This window comes from Tamandua tetradactyla, chromosome X, assembly GCF_023851605.1.
Source record: "Tamandua tetradactyla isolate mTamTet1 chromosome X, mTamTet1.pri, whole genome shotgun sequence".
In the NCBI taxonomy this organism is placed as follows: domain Eukaryota; kingdom Metazoa; phylum Chordata; class Mammalia; order Pilosa; family Myrmecophagidae; genus Tamandua; species Tamandua tetradactyla.
Genome location: NC_135353.1, coordinates 31725732 through 31742737, shown reverse-complemented (window position 1 = coordinate 31742737; position 17006 = coordinate 31725732). Strand labels below are relative to the sequence as shown.

General features: G+C 40.0%; 1 pseudogene; it reads right to left on the bottom strand.

Moving 5' to 3' along the window:
- Positions 1-16754, bottom strand: part of LOC143671760 (tetratricopeptide repeat protein 14-like) — a 33345-nt pseudogene extending 16591 nt beyond the window's left edge.
- Between the last annotated feature and the right edge of the window lie 252 nt (positions 16755-17006).

Here is a 17006-nt window from a genome sequence, read left to right as displayed (position 1 = left end):
TAACATCCCCAACCTTGTCCTGAAACAAATCACCATACTGAGTGTTCTACCCTGGGCCCTTCACCCTGCTGTACAACCATCATGCAAACACAAGGCCTTAGACTACTGAAAGAAATTATCTCTGAAAGTAAATCAATAAGATATTTACATGCCATGAAGACAGCAAAAGATCACTAAGCATATCACAATTCAGACAGATATAGCCCTGCCTAATGACCAAATTAAAATACCAGAGGAGACACAGATGTTGGAACAACTAATCAAAGGTGTTTATACAACTCTACTTAATAAAATAAATGGGATATCAATTGACATAAAGGAGATAAAGAAGAGTAGAAGAGTACAAGGTGGAATTTGAAAGAATAAATAGAAAAATAGCAGAAATCACAGAGATTAAAGACTCTGTTGAGCAAATAAAGCATACTAGAGGCCCACAACACCAGATTTGAAGAGACAGAAAAAAGAATAAATGATATAGGGGAAAGGATCATTGACCTCGAAGACTCAAAACAGCAAATGGCAAAAAAGATGGAAAAATTTGAATGAGAACACAAGCAAATGATAGACAAAGCAAAATACCCAAATATAAGAATCATTGGTGTCTCAGAAGGAGAAGAGAGGAGTAAGGGGCTAGGAAGAGTAGTTGAGGATATAACGGGGGAAAACTTCTCAACCCTCATTATGGACATAAATATGCATGTTAAAGAAGCCCAAAGAACTCCAAAGATTATAAATCCAAATAAGCCTTCCCCAAGGCACATGCTAATCAGTCTGTCAAATGTTGAAGATAAGTATAAAATCCTGAAAGCAGCAAGAGAAAAACAATTTACCACATACAAGGGAAATCAAATAAGACTGAGTTCAGACTATTCAACTAGCACCCTGGAGGTGAGAAGGCAGTGGTATGATATATACAAGATTCTGAAAAAAAAAGACTTCCAGTCAAGAATTCTGTACCCAGCCAAATTGTCCTTCAAAACTGAGGGAGAGATTAAAGTTTTACAGACAAAGAAGTGCTGAAAGAATTTGTCAACAAGAAACAGGCCCTACAAGAAATACTAAAAGGAGTTCTGCCAGCTGAAAAAAAGGACAGGAGAGGGAGGTCTGGAGGAGGACACAGAATTGAAGAGTACCACTAAGGTTAATTTAAATATTACAAAGAGAAAGAGAGAAAAGAATATATATATACCTGACAAATAAAATAAAAAAGAAAAGATGGTGGAATCAAGAAATGCCTTTTCCATAATAACGTTGAATATTAATGGACTAAACGTAACAATTAAAAGACACAGATTTGCAGAACAGATTAAGAAACATGATCCAGCTATATGCTGCTTACAAGAGTGTAATCTCAGACACAAGGATGCAAATAGATTGAAAGTGAAAGGATGGAAAAGATTTTCTATGCAAGCTGTAACCAAAAGAAAGAAAGAGTAGTTATATTAATATCAGACAAAATAAACTTTAAATGTAAAGACATTATGAGAGACAAAGAAGGACAGTATATACTAATTAATGGGTCAACTCACCAAGAAGATATAACAATCATAAATGTTTATGCTCCCAATGAAGGAGCTCCAAAGTACATGAGACAGACATTGGCAAAACTGAATGGAGCTATAGATGTTTCAACGATAATGGTAGGACACTTCAAAACACCACTCTCCTCTATAGATAGAACAACCAGACAGGGGATCAACAAAGAAATAGAAAAATTAAATGACTTGATAAAAGAACAAACAATTCAATTATAAAATGGGCTAAAGATATGACTAGGCAGTTTTCTGAAGAGCCAATACAGATGGCTGAAAAGCACATGAAGAGATGCTCATTTTCACTGGCTATAAGGGAAATGCAGATCAAGATTTCAATGAGATACCACCTCACACCTATAAGAATGACTGCCCTTAAACAAACAGGAAACTATAAATGTTGGAGAGGATGTGGAGAAACTGGGACACTCATGCACTGTTGGTGGGAATGTGTAATGGTGCAGCCACTATGGAAGATTGTTTCACGGTTCCTTAGGAAACTAAATATCGAGTTGTCCTAAGATCCAGCAATAGTGCTACTTGGTATATACCCAGAAGCACTGAAAGCAATGACACAAACAGAGAATTGCACACCGATGTTTATAGCAGCATTATTCACAATTGCCAAAAGATGGAAACAAGCCAAATGCTCATCAACAGAAGAGTGGATCAACAAAATGTGGTATATACATATGATGGAACATTATATAGAAGTAAGACAAAATGACATACTGAAGCACATGACAAGATGGATGAGGCTTGAGGACATAATGCTGAGGGAAATTAGCCAGACACAAAAGGACAGATACTGTATGATTCCAGCTTTATGACCAGCATAAAGGTATAATCAGAGTCTTATAATACAGAATACAGGGGACTTAGAGATACATGGAAGCTAGACATGGATGAACTATTAGCTAATGAGGGTGAACTCTAATGTAAGGGAATAGATAAGAGCAAAGGTGGTTCTCTAGTGGGTCTAGAAGTAATAGTACCATATTGAAGATGAATAAGATTGAAAGGAGTTGTACAGACTTATGTGTCCCACATATTCACACTAGAAATATGAATGAGTTCCTGTGAGAATCACTTCAAAGAGATAATTCTTGTATAAAGAGTGTTTAAGTCTAGGGTACAGGGGGGAAAATTGCTATTGCATGCTATGAGCTATGTTCAAAAGGAAACCATCAGCACTACCGCAGCAAGAGCAGAGGTAAATAATGGGATAAGGAGCAAGAGTTAAGAAGAAGTTTTAAATTTCTTATTTGGTAAAGGTGTGTTTATTGATTTTCTATCTCTTGGGAACAATAAAATTATCTAAAATTGAGAATGTTGATGGGCTATGGACTTTGGGCCTTCTACATGATGCCTGATGAATGCAGGTGGCTGAAGGATGCACTGATCAAGAAGTAGCTTGGTGAATGATGGTGTATACTTATGAATGAAGGTTGTGATGCTACAAAAAAGAACAATGTCGTGAGGCATGCATCGATGTGAATGAACATTTGGGACATTTGGTGAGACAAAATAAGCCAGAAACAGAAAAATGACAATGGTATGGTCACCTTTAGAAAATGCTTAGAAGAAAACAGGGACCTAGATGGTAAGCTTTTACAGCGGACACTTTAAGTCTGGAGTGGTGATTATTATCTCACGATTTTGCGTGGCTGTTTTATATATATAACCTGATATTTAGAGGTAAGAATGAAGCTGAACAGGTTAGGGTTAAATAATTCAGAACATAGGGGTAAGGAAGACAGTGTCTATATTTTAGAACCACACATACACTTTGAGACCAATGGAAGAAAGGTTTATTTGATCTGGAACTGAAATTGTCTGTACTGCATAATCTAATTCAACGTATCTATATAGCTCATTTGAACAACTGAAACGGAGGAAGCACAGAATAAGAAAAAGGTCCTTTAATCCTGTATAGATTTTTGTAAGGCCTGGAAGCATCCTAGAGTATATTAAGCAGATAATCAAAAAGCGTTGGCAAAGTTCCCTGAGGGAGGGGAGAAAGGCTATGGAATACCATCAGGGAATCGCCTGATTCTGTGTCAAACTTTAGGGATACTCAAATCAATAGCCCATGCCCTCGATCATGAGGCTTACTCTTGTGAAGCTTATGTAGGTAGCAGAGAAGTTTAGTCTACCTATAGGCATGCCTAAGAGTTACCTCTGGAGGATCTCTGTTGTTGCTCAGATGTGGTCTCAGTCTCTCTAAGTCCAACTCTGCAAGTGAAATCATTGCCCTCCTCCTTATGTGGGACATGACATCCAGGGATGAAAGTCTCCTTGGCCACATGGGAGAGGACTCCCAGGGATGAATCCAGACCTGGTACCATGAGATCAACAATTCCATCCTGACCAAAAAGGGGAAAGAAGTGTAATTAATAAAATATCAGTGGCAGAGAGAGTACAAAAAGAGTTGAGAGGCTACTCTGGAGGTTGCTGCTATGCAAGCTTCAGGCAGACCTTGCTACTTATCATAACCTGCCAACCCCCAACCAGGACCATTCCAGTCAATCCTAAAGAACACCTAGGGCAATGTATAAGATTCCCCAGGGGTTCCAGGCACTAGAGTAACTTTCCAGAAATCTACAACCTCCAGATGGGTCCCTGGTGCAGAGAAATCCTGAAACCTAGCCCAGTCTCTCCAGAACATCAGATAGCTCCACCTCCATACCCCATATTAGTGACAGATCCTTTCAATATCAAAAATTCAGGATTGCCATAGTCCAAGCAACTTCAAAGAGAAGTATGGAATGATCAATGTTGATGGTGGAATTATATGTAGAAAATAGGACTTAACAAATGCGTATGAGTGTTGAATCATTAAATTGATATCTCTTTTAGTCTTCAGTATTTTAGAATAGCTAGAAGTAAAAACCTAAAATTGTGAAATCGTAACCCATGTCAAAGTCTGAAATATGATCTACAAATAATTGTGGTGCTGTGCTTTGAAATTTATAGCTTTTTTGTATATATACTATTGTTCACAAAAGAAGGAGGAAAAAAGTTGATTGTGATGATAAAAAAGTATTTAAACCCTCTAGCCTCCTATATTCTGGAGCAGCTAGAAGGAAAAATAGGAGAAGATCACGTGGTAGTCCATGACAAACTCTGGGATCTATTCTGTAGTCACTTTTTAAGAGTGCTTTGAGAACTATTGCTTTTTTCTTTCTTTGATTTGTATATATATTATACTGTATGATAAAAAAATTAAAAGAAAAAAATGAGTATGTTGTTTCATTTCCACATATTTGTTAATTTTCCATTTCTCACTCCATTAAGCTTCACTCCCTTACGGCCAGAGAATATATATTGTATGATTTCAATATTTCTGAATATATTGAGCATTGTGTTTTGAACTAACATATGGTCTCTCTTTGAAAATGATTAGTGTTCACTTGAGAAGAATATGTATTCTGTTTTTGCTGAGTGAAGTGTTCTATATATGTCTGTCAGGTCTAATTGGTTAAGAGTGTCGTTCAAGTCTTGCATTTCCTCATTTATCTTCTGACTGCATTTTTTGTCCGTTACTGAGAGTGCTGTATTAAACTCTTAATTATTAATGTAGAACCATCAATTTCTCCTTTTTCATTTGTCAATCTTTGCTTCACTTATTTTGGGGCTCTGCTGTTAGATGCTGTGTTTGTAAGGGTTCTCAAGAGAAACAGAACCAACAGGAGAGACCTGCAAATATGAGGTTATAAAGGTGTCTCATTCAACAGTGGGAAGAGAAGGGTCCAAAATCCACAGGGCATGTTGTGAAAGGCCTGGAAGAACGTCACTGGAGAGGCTCACTGTCTAAATAAGAAGTGAAAGAATCTCTGTCCTTCCTTATAAGCCTTCAGTTGATTGGATTATCTCATTGCTGGGAGTCATGATTTGTTGATCCCAGATGTAATCAGACACAGATGCAAGCAACTGACTGATGACAATGCATCTGCCTTCCAGTTTATCAACCAGCCATGAAATAGCCTTGCAGCAATGCTTAAGCCAGTGCTTGCATGATCAAATGATGGGGCGTAATCCCTTGGGCAAGTTGACATCAGAACCTAACCATCACAGTTCACTCCTTGTCGAGTTGGCAGCTATACACATCACCTTGAAACATGCTTAATTTCCAAATAGAACACAATAACAGACGTGTTTCACATAAACAATACTCAACTGTCCTGCTGAAAACCAGAAATGCACCAAATCTGTCCAGAATATGGTGCAAGTCCTTAGGTAATACTCACTCTGAAACTTCATATCCTATAACTTATATACTATAACATGAACATTACAACTTATGTCATATGAAAGAGAAAAACAAGATATTTCCTTATGTACAATTGCCAACATACTCGTAACAAAACATGTAATTCATGCAATCACAGTCCTTGTTTCTGTACCTGGTCATGTGGTCATAGTTCATATTTATCACTGCTTTCTTCTACTATCCAGTCTATGTTCCCTTTACTCTCAACAAGCACTTCAGCTGGCCATGGTTCTTTGCCAGTGGCCTTCGTTCCTGAAGTTTCTGGGCCATTGGTAACCCTGCCTGGATTGGGTTGTTCCGGATTTCAAATTGACTTTAGTCACAGAAAATGGCAGTATGAAGAGAACCCCTAGGGTATCTCTTGTACTCCAGGAAAACTCTTCTCTATCTTCATTTTGTAGTTGTAGTCCTATGTCCCTTTGATAGTCAGGATCAATAGTCTCAGACAGAAGAGTAATCCCCTTTTGAGCCTGTTGAGTCAGTGGCACAAGAAGTACAAAATGGCCAGGTGGCAGTTTTATCCTCAGTTATAGAATCATTGCTGTGCCTCCTGGTAGGAACACTCCTTCTTTTGGAACTAAGACCTGTAGACCAACAGAGCTTAAGGATTCAGGGACACAAAACAAAAATTTTCCTAGTGGAACACTAGGGGTGATAGTGAGTAATGCCACTCCCATATCCACCCATTGATTCCTGGACCCATAAATTCCAGCTATGGGAGAAACAGTACCATAGAGTGAATGTAATTATGTTAAAACATTGAATGAAGCTGCATGTGAGCTATAGGTTTTTTTCTTTTTTTCCTCTCTCTATTATCGTTTTATTTCTTATTCTGTTGTCTTTTTATTTCTTTTTCTAAATCGATGCAAATGTACTAAGAAATGATGAATATGTAACTATGTGATGATATTAAGAATTACTGATTGCATATGTAGAATGGACTGATTTCTAAATGTTCTGTTAATTTTTTTAATTAATAAAAAAAAAAAAGCCAGGTGGCAGTTTTATCCTCAGTTCAATAGAATCATTGCTGTGCCTCCTGGTAGGAACACTCCTTATTTTGGAACTAAGACCTGTAGACCAACAGAGCTTAAGGATTCAGGGACACAAAACAAAAATTTTCCTAGTGGAACACTAGGGGTGATAGTGAGTGATGCCACTCCCATATCCACTCATTGATTCCTGGACCCATAAATTCCAGCTATGGGAGAAACAGTACCATAGAATGAATGCTGATTCAGAGCATATACAACCTCCTGGAGAACATTCTTCCAGCTCTGCAAGGTATTGTCACCTAGTTGGCACTGTAATTGGGTATTCTAAAGGCCATTCCACCATTCTATCAACCCAGTTGCCTATGGATGATGGAGGACATGGTAAGACCAGAGAATTTCATGAGCATGTACCCAATGCCACACTTCATTTGCCATGAAGTGGGTTTCTTGATGAAAAGCAATGCTGTGTGGAATATCATGATGGTGGATAAGATATTCCATGAGACCACAGATTGTAGACAATTCAGAAGCAAGGAATGAAAACCCATATCCAGAGTATGTGTCCATTCCAGTTAGAACAAATTGCTTCCTCTTCCATGATGGAAGTGATCCAGTGGAATCAGCCTGTGTAGTAGCAGGCTGATTACCTTGGGGAATGGTGCCATTGTGGGGAACGAGTGTGGGTCTCTGCTGCTGGCAAATTAAACATGCAGCCGTGGCTGCAGCCAGGTCAGCCTTGGTGAGTGGAAGTCCATGTTGCTGAGTCCATGCTTAACTTCCATCCCTACCACCATGACCACTTTGTTCATAAACCCATTGGGCAATGACAGGAGTGGCTGAGGAAAGAGGATGACTTGTATCCACAGAATGGGTCATCTTATCCACTTGATTACTAAAATTTTCTTCTGCTGTAGTCACCCTCTCATTGGGGATTCACATGGGACACACATATTTTCATGTTCTTTGCCCACTCTGAAAGGTACATCCACATACCTCTTCCTCAGACCTCTTTGTCACCAATTTTCCAATCATGCTCCTTCCAAGTCCCTGACCATCCAGCCAAACCATTAGCAACAGCCCACGATCAGTATACAAATGCAAGTTTTGGTAGTTCTCCTACCAAGCAAAATGAACAACCAGATGCTCTGCTTGACTTCCGATCACCACTATCCTTTAAGGTCATCCCAGAATCAGAATGTAGTGCTTGCAGCTGCCCACTTCTGAGTGGCATATAATGCAGAACCATCAGTAAATCAGGCCCGAGTTTGCGCTTCCTCAGTCAACTGACTATAAGAAACTCCCAAGAGTCCAAAGCTCTGCTCTGGGAAAGAGAAGGTAATGTGGCAAGAGTGGGGGTCATGGGTATTTGGGCCTTTACTTTATGTAACTTACTAGTGCCTTCAGTACCTGCTCAAGCCCTATCTCATTTATACCATTTCCATTTTATGATGGAGTGCTGCTGTGCACACCAAAATTTATGACTTGGTGGGACAGACAACAACAAGCTCATGATAGGCAACTCAGGTTTCTGGTGGTCTTTACTGATAGCTATTGAGAAAAAAACCAGATCAATAGCTGTATACCAGGTACCACGCTATGTGTTGATTTTCTCAAACAATCATACCACATCTGGAATAGCAGCTGCAATTGGAGTCATGACCTAGCTAAATTTGCAATAATCCACTGTTATTCTCCAAGTGCCATCTGATTTCTGCACTGGCCAAATAGGAGAATTGAATGGGGATGTGGTGGGAATCATCATCCCTGCATCCTTTAAGTCCTTAATTTCTACAATTCCTCCAGTAATACAGTACTGCTTCTGATTCACTATCTTGCTAGGGAAGGCCAGTTCTAGTGGCTTCCAGTTGGCCTTTCCTACCATAATAGTCCTCACTCCACGGGTCAATGAACCAATGTGAGGATTCTGCCAGTTGCTGAGCATGTCAATTCCAATTATGCATTCTGGATCTGAACCCACTGTGGGATGGATTTGAGCTAAAACTCCATCAATCACCTGACCTCCACAAGCCCTTATGCTGATTGGTGGACCAGAGTGACATTTTGGGTCTACTGGAATTAGTGTCACTTTTGAGTCAGTGTTCAATAACCCCTGAAATATCTGATCATTTCCTTTTCCGCAGTGCACAGTCACCCTGGTAAAAGGCTGTAAGTCTCCTTGGGGAAGGCTGGGAGGAAGGTTAACAGGGAAAATTTTGTGCAGTGTAAAAAGGATCCTTTCCTAAGGTAACCTGGCCCTCTCCTCATTCGAGGGTCTCTAGGTCTCTAAACTGTCTCAAGTCTGTAAATTGATTAAGGGGCCATGACTCTCAGTTTTTGTAATCCAAGTTAGACTTCTGTTTATTTTACCATGAATTCTTCTGCCCACACAGCTCAAGTAAGAATTTAGTAGACTGACCATCATATTTTTTTGAGGGGGGTGCATAGTCTGGGATTCAAACCCAGGTCTCCCGCATGGAAGGTGGGCATTCTAACCACTAAACTACCCATGCACCCAGACCATTATATTTCACTTCTAGGTACCCTATGATCTACTGGCTTACACCACAATCTTTGTGCATCAGAATATTTTGACTGCTGCTTTGAGTCTGCTGTCCATTATGGTGGCCATGCCCACCTTGTTTATGGTGATTAACTGTTACCACATGGCTTCTGCCAACAGGGGATCCAATCATCCCCATTGTGTTTAAGGATTCCAACTCAGTGACAACAGTTTACACTGTCTGACCTACAGTGAAGGATGATTACAGAGATATTCAGAGATGATGGAGCTAATCTCACGAGTTTGTTTCTCAAGGTTCTGGTTAAAGATGTGTCCTCTGAATATTCCAGAGTGTATGAGAAAGTCTTCCATGATAAACCCACTCTAACATCCCCATATCTCTAAACCCCTGGATCCCTTCATCTACGTTATACCAGGGAAGTTCTGACATTTTGACCTCAGGTAATGTCAGCCACCTTTGGATCCATGTTTCATCCAATGATCCAAACAAACTGTTACTGCCCTTTCTAACCCCTTGAACTACAATATTGAATGCAGAATCTCTGCTTAGTGGGCCCATGTCAATTAATTCAGCTTGATCCTACTTTATATTCCTTCCACCATAGAAGTGTCTCTCAAGCCAATTACCTTAGGACATTCTGTTGCAGTTTCATCTGGTGAAGCAGGATTAGTCACTCCATAGAGAGGAGTGAGGGCTGTTTACCCAGAGGAGGTGGTTACAGTATTAGTAGGCACTGAAGGGTCATTCTCATTAGGTGGAGGTTGGATGGCAGACTCCTCCGGGGAGACTTGAGGACAGGAACCTTTTTCCTTTTGGCACTCCATTACAGGTCTGTCTTGCAAAGGCTTAGCAGATTCCAGGGATCCTGACTCCCCATTCCATCATTATTAAGTCACATATCACCACCCCACATTTCAGGGTTCTATTCATTTTCAATCAAATCACTTACTAAAATAGCAGACATCCTGCAAGGTTGAGATTTTAATTTATATTTTAAATCTGCTACTCATATAATGAGGCTTTGTGTCTGATTTTCAGGGCTCTCAAGTCTGTGATGACAGGAAATAAGATTTTCTTTCAGGGCACACATAGAAAATTTTACATTGTTCATATGATGCTTAAGGTACAAATTTGAAATTTTCAGCTCATCCCTTTCCCTCATGACTGTATCCAGCATGTCTAACAACAATCAGCCAACATCATTATACCTCTTAATTCCACAAAACCTAGTAAAAGTGTCAAAAACATTCTCACCCAGAGCCTTGCCTCAAGTAAGTATACAATTAGCAGAATCTAATGATGATATTTTGAGTACCTTTTTTGTCAACTCACCCCCATGGACTTTCAGTGCTACCTCGATTATTGGGAACAGAGTCATTAGTGCCTCTAAGGCTAGTCAGAGTAGAAAAATAATTCTAAAAAGACATTTTTAAGATTCTGCTTCTCAAGTACCATTCCCAATACCAAGTTGTATTAGTCAGGGTTCTCTAGACAAACAGAACCAACAGAAGAGATCTGTAAATATGATATAAAGATATCTCACCCAACTGTAGGAATGGAAAAGTCCAAAATCTCCAGGGCAGGCTATGAAGCTGGTGTCTCCAAGAAGGATCTGAACAAACTCCACAGGAGAGTCTCACTAACTGAGGAAGAAAGAAGTGAAAGAATCTCGCTTCTTCTTTAAAGCCTTCAGCTGATTGGATTATCTCATTAGTGGGAGGCATGCTTCAGTTGATAACAGATATAATTAGCCACAGATGCTAATCATCATCAACTGACTGATGATTTATTACACCCCCCTTTTACTTTATCAACCAGCCATTAAAACTGGGTATAATCACTTGGCCAAGTGACACCTGGAACTACCCATCAGAGATGCATATGTATATTTATAATTTTACAACTTCTTGGTGAATTGGCTATGTTATCATTCTATAATGAACATTTTTGTCTAGTAACTGTTTTGTATTAAAGTCTATTTTATTTGATAGGATATCTACTCCAGTTCTCTTTTGATTACTACTTTCATGATATATTTTCCTCCATCATTTCACTTTCAATCTAGTTGTCACCTTAAGTTTCAGGTCTCTTGCAGACAGCATATATTTGGGTCATTTTTTAATTTATCCATTTTGCCAATCTCTGTATTTTGACAGAAGAGTTTAATCCATTTACAATTAACTTCACTACTGATAATATGGGACTTTCTCTGCCATTTTGGTATTTAGCCTTTGTGACTTATAACTTTTCTGTCTTTCATTTTAATTTATGACTACCTTTATATTTATTTGATTTTTTGTGCTGTACCATTTTGAGTGTCTTCTCATTTCTATCTGGATATATTTTCATCTCTTTTCCTTTTGACTACCATAGGTTAAAATTTGATATCTTAATTACATAGCAGTCATATTTGGTTTGATCCCAACTTAACTTCAATAACATACATGTTAGAAAAAATGCCATACTTGAAAGTGAACAAATGCTCACCCAATTGTGGAGAAGAAAATAATTTATTCACAATCTTGCAAGAATGGGTACCTAGCTGAACACAAAATGGTGGCTGGTGCACCAAATAATAGAATACCAGAACAGTTATACCTGTGCCTAGTTCACAGACTCTCCCCTGTTTTTCCACTGATTGGATACTCCAGAGGTTACAGCCTATCTAGATAATATAACTAATTCAATTTTTCCAGTGGAAAGTTCCTGCTTTTGATTATGCTTTACATTTCAATGACCCTGGCCATTACTTATTTAACCTTGTTTCTGCCTGTTTGGTACCAATTCTAGAGTTATGTCAGAGGTGCTCTTCTTCCCTGTATGCAAAACCAATTTGAGCTATTCTGCAACCCTTTCTTGTGCTATCTTGTGTGAAAGCTAAACTTAATTGTCTTACAAATGCCCCCTCTTTTTTTTTTTTTTTTTTTTTTTTACATGGGCAGGCACCGGGAATCGAACCTCTGGCATGGCAGGCAGGCATTCTTGCCTGTTGAGCCACCGTGGCCCACCCCCTCCTCTTTCTTTTTTGAACTTTTTACCTTTCAAATTTTAGTCTTTCTTCCAACTTGATAAGAGTTTTTTTTCACATTCTTCATTATAGAGATTTTCCTCTTTAAGGGGGTTCTTGATGAGTCTTTGAACTAACCCTCAGGCACATGGGTTAATGTAGCAACTAAGTGCTGTGAGTACCCCAGCTACGATGGTTAAGGAAGTTAGCATGGACCATGTCACCCCTTTCCATCCCCAAACCAGTTTCTAACCATTTCATGAGGGAGTCATCAATGCTTGAATTTTTTTTGTCAATTCATCAGATAAGGCCCTCAGACCTTGTAAAGCTTTGGTGATAGTTCCATTTGGGGCTGTACTATTTGGGATAAATATATAACAACTATCCTTGACCATAATGTTAATGCCTCCCTTTTTGGCTCACATCATGTCTAGGGCCATCCTATTCTCCCTTGTCATTTGGCTAGTAGCATCCAACTCTTCTCCTCTTCCCTTAACTTCATCCTTGGTGTAAATATCAGGTCCCTCCCCAACAAGCTACTCCTGGCTTCCAGAATGTACAAGTGGCTTATAATTTGGTTATTTTCCCAATAGATATCAGTAGGTTTGAAAATTGGGACTTTAAATCTTTCCCCTTTTACTCCTGAAACTGTGAGGGAGCTACCAAGAATTTGATCTCCATTACGATATGGGTCACAGAAGATCAAGCTGCCCTAGTGTCCACCAAAAATGTAATTTCTCCCTGATATGGGCTCACCTTTAGATTTACTAAAGGCTCCTGGTGGGCTCTTGAGATGAGGAGGCTTTAACCTCCCTAATTTTCAAAATTCATCAGGGGTATTTTCCGATCTTTTTTCTTTAAATTTGGGCATTCCCTTTTTAAATCACCAAGTTTCCCACAGTGATAACACTGCTAAGTCTTATGATCTCCTCACTCCTCTATTCCCTTTGGCTCAGATTGTTTCTCTATCTAGCATCTGCCTGTCTCCTCCATGCTTTATCTCTAATCCCCTTTTCACCATGTGTCAACCCTGCTCAACATGAATTCATCTTGTTGTTTCTACTTCCCTCTTCCCTTTCCACAACCCACTATAACCAATGTCATAGCAGGGGAAGCCATCCACCTAAGTGAGCTGGTTTCTGCACTTGGCAGGCAGCCTGGGGAACACCCAGCCAGTGTCTTCACTGGCCCCTCAGCCAAGCCCATCCTTGCTGGCCCATCCCTGGCACTAGTCCCTTCCTTCAAAGGGGCCAGAATCTGTGTGGTCCTGGGACCCTGGGGGTGGGCCACGCATGGCAGAAGGGTTTGGGCACTTAGAGAAGGGAACCAGGTGGGTGTCAAGTCCATGCTCTCAGCCACGTGTTTCTTCCCCTTCCCCCACCTCTGGTCTACCAGGTGGCTCTGGTTTGCCTGTGTTCCTGGGCTCAGCAGAGACTGCAGGTCCCTCCATGCAGTAGTGGCCAGCACACAGCTAATGACTATAGAGCTGCTGTGGCCGGCATTTGCCCCATGGCCACTGCAAGCAGGACCTGTTCTCAGCACCTCTTTTCTTCTTTACTCTTGAGTAAACAAGACCTCTGCTAACTGGCACTTAGTGACTATCTGATTCCCTCGCACTGCTTCTCCAGAGCAGATTCAAAGTGGAGAGCTCTGGCATGTCCTTTCAGAGCCCTGACACTGAGCAATTCTGAACACCCCCCTCTCAGCTGCTCCCCACCTTCCTTTCATACAATATCTTGGAGCAGACAAACAACAAACAAAAGCCTACACATGCACCAAAGAAGGAGCAGGTGATCACTCTTACATCTAAAATAAAATATGGAAACAAAGAAAGGAGCCCAATTGAGTCTTAAGGACCGCCATCACCAGTAAAGTTGAATACAGCAAAACATCACAGCTAAAATACACTTTGAGACTTTCTTAATAACTCTCCTAGTGGCTTACCCTTCCACCTATCTATTTTCTGGATCTTGTTCTGAATGCCAGCCCAAGACTCCTTTACATCCTTGGGTCACAGGACTATCAGGGTCCATCCCTGAATATTTCCTTACTTGCTCCCCTAACTTTTGCAGGTAAGTAGAGGGAGTTTTGTTTAAGTTAATTCCTTTAAAATATATAATACCCAATAAGATTTTGCTGGAAAAGATACATACTTAGTTCAATCAAAAATCCCTTGTGTCTCTTTAATCATCCAGCCTCTCCTTGGCTCAGCTACTTGCCTAAATAAATCAGAAAGCAGGCATCTTTTCTGCCACCTCAAATAATGCCAACATTATTGCCCAGAAGTAGTTGGTAGGTCCCGTTAGAAGACACCATAACCCTTCTAGAAGTTCAATTCCTGTATTGACACTTTCGTCAAGACTGAACTCCTACAGGAAAATGCCCCCACATCAAGATAGTTTTATTCACCCATTTGCTTTACTCTTATTAGTAGCAAGTCTGCAATTCCTGCATTTGGCAAAGGGATTTATTATAGAGAAACCAAGACTCTGCATCAAGTGGTCACATACCACTTTGAAATAGTTCTATTGAAACAGAGACAAAACTAGAAAATTGCTAGAATATCACTAACTCTGGGTAGCTTCTTCGAGTCCCTTTTAAGGACTAAAAAATAGTGGATAAGATGTCTTTTCCTTAAGCCAGCTCAAAGGCTTTAAGTTCTTAGATTTGGGTACAGCCAATTTCGTCCCCTGTAGGGTAAGGCCTTAAAGATCTCACATAAAGCCAATCTTCATCTGCCCCATACTTTGGCCAGAATACATCGGGGTGGCACAATGTTTTCTTTTTTTCCAAATGTACATTTTTCTCTCCTTTGGTCTGTCAATGTTCCAATGGTCTCTCTATGGACTACCCAGGAGAATGTTCCTGGGGACCCTATAGGGACCCCCTCCCTTTTACCCCAGTCAGTCTACTGCCTCTATCCATTCTGAGTCATTCCTTTGTCTCAATGCCCTTTCACTTCATCCAACCCTAGCCCCCTCCCTTGTAGGAGAAGAGAACCATGGATTGGGACTCTGCACTTGCTTACTCATTACCAGGCTCATCAGAATTCATCCCAACCATCAAGGCAATACTTCATAGTCTTTTCTTACCTTGTCCATGCACAGAGTTGCCTGGTCACTGTAAGGAAGATTTTCCCTTCCTGTTTTCTTTTTCACAATCAGTGGATCCCAGCATTCGGTCTCAGGTCCTTCTGGCTGCCGAAGGTGGGCCCCCAGAAGCAGAGTCTGAGACCAGTCAAGCAGCAGGGCATGGCTTCCCTTTGTCCTCCCTGGAGGTCCTCCCCTGAAGCTTTGGATCCTGGATGAGTCCCCAAATTGTTAGAAAAAAAAACACCCCATACTTGAAAGTGAATAAATGCTCACCCAATTGTGGAGAAGAAAATTTTTTCACGATCTTGCAAGAAAGGGTGCCCAGCCAAAAGCAAACTGGTGGCTGGTACACCAAACAATAGAATGCCAAAACGGTTATATCTGTGCCTAGCTCACAGACCCTTCCCTGTTTCTCTGCTGATTGGATACTCCAGAGGTTACAGCCTATCCGGATAGTCTAACTAATTCAAATTTCCAGCAGAAAATTCCTACTTTTGATTACACTTTATATTTCAATGACCCTGACCATTACTTATTTAAACTTGTCTCTACCTGTTTGGCATCAATTCTAGGTTTATGTCAGAGGTGCTCTCCTTCCCTGCCTGCAAAACCGGTTTGAGTTATTCTGCAGCCCTTTCCTGTGCCATCTTGTGTGAAAGCTAAACTTAATTTTCTTACAATGCACATATACCATCCTATACCCCTGTGTCACCCCACCTATTTTTGTATTTGTTACCACTTACATCTTTGCATGTTGTCAAAAAATTCATAGATTTATCACCATAATTCAAGTATTTGCAGTTTAGCTCCCATAGGAAGTAAGAAGTGAATTTACACACCAAAAATTGCACTACAATATTACTGGCATTTATCATATCCCATATGGTTACCTTTACCACAGGTCTTCATTTCTTTATGCTGCCTTGAACCACTGTCAATTATCCTTTCCTTTCAGTCTGCTAAACTCCTTTTAGTGTTGCTTGTATGGTAGATCTACTCAGATGAACTCCCTCAGCTTTTGTTTATCTTGGAATGTCTAATGTCACCCTTATTTTTGAAAGAAAGTCTCTCTGGATAGAAAATTCTTGGCTAGTGGTTGTTTTCTCTGAGCACTTTAAGTATTAGACCTACTGCCCTCTTGCCTCCATGGTTTCTGATGAGAAATTGGCACTCAATCTAATTAGGACTGCCTTGTACACAACAGTTTGCTTTTTCTCTCGTAGCTTCCAGACTCATTCTTTGTCCTTTGGATTTGATAGTGTGATCAATATTTGATGGTTGTTTTTCTTCATGCTTACCTGTTTAGTGTTCTCTGCACATCTTGGTCGGGCATGTTCACATCTTTTGCTATGTTTGGTAAGTTTGCTGCCTTTATTGCTTTTACTACTTTTTTCTGCCCCTTTCTGTCTTTCTTCTCCTTCTAGGACTCTTATAATGTGTATGGTGGTGTAGTTGATGTGGCCTCAGAAATATCTCAACTGTTTTCAGTTTTCATCATTATTTTTTTCTTTCTGCTCCTCATCCTGACTCATATGAAGTGTTTTGTCTTTGAGTTCATTGTTTCTTTTTTCTGCTAGTTCCACTC